This window comes from Arachis duranensis, chromosome 1 (genome assembly GCF_000817695.3).
Source record: "Arachis duranensis cultivar V14167 chromosome 1, aradu.V14167.gnm2.J7QH, whole genome shotgun sequence".
In the NCBI taxonomy this organism is placed as follows: Eukaryota; Viridiplantae; Streptophyta; class Magnoliopsida; order Fabales; family Fabaceae; genus Arachis; species Arachis duranensis.
This window is the reverse complement of record NC_029772.3, coordinates 29,266,256-29,269,658: the sequence shown is the minus strand read 5'-3', so window position 1 is coordinate 29,269,658 and position 3,403 is coordinate 29,266,256.

The following is a 3,403-nucleotide window of genomic DNA, read 5'->3' as shown; positions in this document are numbered from 1 at the left end:
AACATAGCTACTTTATGAGTCTTGGCCGTGGCCCAAAGCACTTTGTCTTCCAGTATTACCACCGGATACATACATGCCACAAACACATAATTGGGTGAACCTTTTTAGATTGTGACTCAGCTTTGCTAGAGTCCCCAATTAGAGGTGTCCAGGGTTCTTAAGCACACTCTTTTTGCCTTGGATCACAACTTTTTTTTTCACTGCTTTTTCTTGCTTCAAGAATCATTTTTATGATTTTTCAGATCCTCAGTAACATGTCTCCTTTTTCATCATTCTTTCAAGAGCCAACATTCATGAACAACAAACTCAAAAGACATATGCACTGTTTAAGCATACATTCAGAAATCAAAAGTATTGCCACCACATCAAAATAATTAATCTGTTATAAAATCCAAAATTCATGCAATTCTTCTCTTTTTCAATTAAGAACATTTTTCATTTAAGAAAGGTGATGGATTCATAGGACATTCATAACTTTAAGGCATAGACACTAAGACACTAATGATCATAAGACACAAACATAGATAAACATAAGCATAAAAATTCGAAAAAACAGGAAAATAAAGAACAAGGAAGTTTAAAGAACGGGTCGACCTTAGTGATGGCGGCTTGTTCTTCCTCTTGAAGATCTTATGGAGTGCTTGAGCTCCTCAATGTCTCTTCCTTGCCTTTGTTGCTCCTCTCTCATGATTCTTTGATCTTCTCTAATTTCATGGAGGAGGATGGAATGTTCTTGGTGCTCCACCCTTAGTTGTCCCATGTTGGAACTCAATTCTCCTAGGGAGGTGTTGATTTGCTCCCAATAGTTTTGTGGAGGAAAGTGCATCCCTTGAGGCATCTCAGGGATTTCATGATGAGTGGGATCTCTTGTTTGCTCCATCCTTTTCTTAGTGATGGGCTTGTCCTCATCAATGAGAGTGTCTTCTTAGTTGAACCGGCTTTCCTCTTGAATCTCTCTTCCATTGAGCGCCCTCTTCACAAATGTCTATGAGGACTTGGTCCAACCTTTGATCAAAGTTGACCCTTTTTGAGTTTGAAAGGGACCTCGGGGATCACCTTCTTCTTGGTCACAACTTCATAGAAATGGTCTTGATGCACCCTTGAGATAAATCTCTCCATCTCCCATGACTCAAAGGTAGAAGCTTTTGCCTTCCCTTTCCTCTTTCTAGAGGTTTCTCCGGCCTTAGGTGTCATAAATGGTTATGGAAAAACAAAAAGCAACGCTTTTACCACACCAAACTTAGAAGGTTTGCTCGGCCTCGAGCAAAAGAAGAAAGAAGAGAGAGAGTGGTGGGGTAGGTGGGGATCCTGTGGGGTCCACAGATCCTGAGGTGTTAGGAAAAATTCATCCCTGCACCACGTGGCGAGCAAAAATGCTCCTTCTGCCAATTATGGCGTTAAACGCCGGGCTGGTGCCCATTTCTGGTGTTTAACGCCAGCTGCTTGCCCCTTCCTGGCGTTTAACGCTAGTCTGGTGCCCCTTTCTGGCGTTAAACGCCCAGAATGGTGCCAGACTGGGCGTTAAACGCCTATTTGCTGCCCTTACTGGCGTTTAAACGCCAGCAAGTTTTCCTCCAGGGTGTGCTGTTTTTCTTTCTATTTTTTCTTTTTCAATTATTTTTGTGACTTCACATGATCATCAACCTATAAAAAACATAAAATAACAATGGAAAATAGATAAATATAACGTTGGGTTGCCTCCCAACAAGCGCTTCTTTAATGTCAGTAGCTTGACAGTGGGCTCTCATGGAGCCTCACAGATGTTCAGAGCAATGTTGGAACCTCCCAACACCAAACTTAGAGTTTGAATGTCGGGGTTCAACACCAAACTTAGAAGTTGGTGGTGGCCTCCCAACACCAAACTTAGAGTTTGACTGTGGGGGCTCTGTTTGACTCTGTTTTGAGAGAAGCTCTTCATGCTTCCTCTCCATGGTTATAGAGAGATATCTTTGAGCCTTAAACACAAGGGATTCTTCATTCACTTGAATGATCAATTCTCCTCTGTCAACATCAATCACAGCCTTTGCTGTGGCTAGGAAGGGTCTGCCAAGGATGATGGATTCATCCATGCACTTCCCAGTCTCTAGGACTATGAAGTCAGTAGGGATGTAATGGTCTTCAACTTTTACCAAAACATCCTCTACAAGTCCATAAGCTTGTTTTCTTGAATTGTCTGACATCTCTAGTGAGATTCTTGTAGCTTGTACCTCAAAGATCCCTAGCTTCTCCATCACAGAGAGAGGCATGAGGTTTATGCTTGACCCTAGGTCACACAGAGCCTTCTTGAAGGTCATGGTGCCTACTATACAAGGTATTGAGAACTTTCCAGGGTCCTGTCTCTTTTGAGGTAATCTCTGCCTGGACAAGTCATCCAGTTCTTTGGTGAGCAAAGGGGGTTCATCCTCTCAAGTCTCATTACCAAATAACTTATCATTTAGCTTCATGATTGCTCCAAGATACTTAGCAACTTGCTCTTCAGTGACATCTTCATCCTCTTCAGAGGAAGAATACTCATCAGAGCTCATGACTGGCAGAAGTAAATCCAATGGAATCTCTATAGTCTCAGTGTGAGCCTCAGATTCCCATGGTTCCTCATTAGGGAACTCATTGGAGGCCAGTGGACGTCCATTGAGGCCTTCCTCAGTGGCGATCACTGCCTCTTCCTCCTCTCCAAATTCCGCCATGTTGATGGCCTTACACTCTCCTTTTGGATTCTCTTCTGTATTGCTTGGAAAAGTACTAGGAGGGAGTTCAGTAACTTTCTTACTCAGCTGACCCACTTGTGCCTCCAAGTTTCTAATGGAGGACCTTATTTAAGTCATGAAACTTTGAGTGGTTTTGATTAGATCAGAGACCATGGTTGCTAAGTCAGAGTGGCTCTGCTTAGAATTCTCTGTCTACTGCTGAGAAGATGATGAAAAAGGCTTGCCATTGCTAAACCTGTTTCTTCCACCATTATTGTTGTTGAAACCTTGTTGAGGTCTTTGTTGATCCTTCCATGAGAGATTTGGATGATTTCTCCATGAAGGATTATAGGTGTTTCTATAGGGTTCTCCCATGTAATTCACCTCTTTCATTGAAGGGTTCTCAGGATCATAAGCTTCTTCTTCAGATGAAGCATCCTTAGTACTGCCTGGTGCAGCTTGCATTCCAGACAGACTTTGAGAAATCATATTGACTTGCTAAGTCAATATTTTGTTCTGAGCCAGTATGGCATTCAGAGTATCAATCTCAAGAACTCCTTTCTTCTGATTCGTCCCATTGTTCACAGGATTCCTTTCAAAAGTGTACATGAATTGGTTATTTGCAACCATTTCAATGAGTTTTTGAGCTTCTGTAGGCGTTTTCTTTAGATGAAGAAATCCTCCAGCAGAGCTGTCCAATGACATCTTGGACAGTTCAC